Source organism: Merops nubicus, unplaced genomic scaffold (genome assembly GCF_000691845.1).
Source record: "Merops nubicus isolate BGI_N331 unplaced genomic scaffold, ASM69184v1 scaffold10447, whole genome shotgun sequence".
NCBI lineage: Eukaryota > Metazoa > Chordata > Aves > Coraciiformes > Meropidae > Merops > Merops nubicus.
This window is the reverse complement of record NW_008618326.1, coordinates 3,322-3,565: the sequence shown is the minus strand read 5'-3', so window position 1 is coordinate 3,565 and position 244 is coordinate 3,322. Positions and strand designations below refer to the sequence as shown.

The 244-nt window shown below is 62.7% G+C and overlaps 1 protein-coding gene across 1 annotated transcript in view; it reads left to right on the top strand.

Moving 5' to 3' along the window:
• The window catches only part of USP48 (ubiquitin specific peptidase 48), a gene marked incomplete at its 5' end in the record, with an annotated part of 29,569 nt that overhangs the window by 27,391 nt on the left and 1,934 nt on the right, over positions 1-244 (top strand). The gene's annotated exons all lie outside the window — the stretch shown is intronic.

Genomic DNA, 244 nt, shown 5'->3' with positions numbered 1-244 from the left:
GGGTGTGTGTGCTCACCCCCCCTGGGAGGGTTCCCAAAGCCAATGGACATGTGGTGCTGCCATGGCTTAGTGGTGCCCTGGCAGTGCTGGGGGCACAGTTAGACTCAATCATCTTGAAGTCCTTTTCCAACTGACACAATTCTGTGACTCGAGCCATGGCGTAAGAACCCCCAGATCAGCAGGACGTGGCCGGGAGGGGCAGGAGGGAGGGAGCTCACCCCAGGGGGGGGGGGGACGGGCGCCC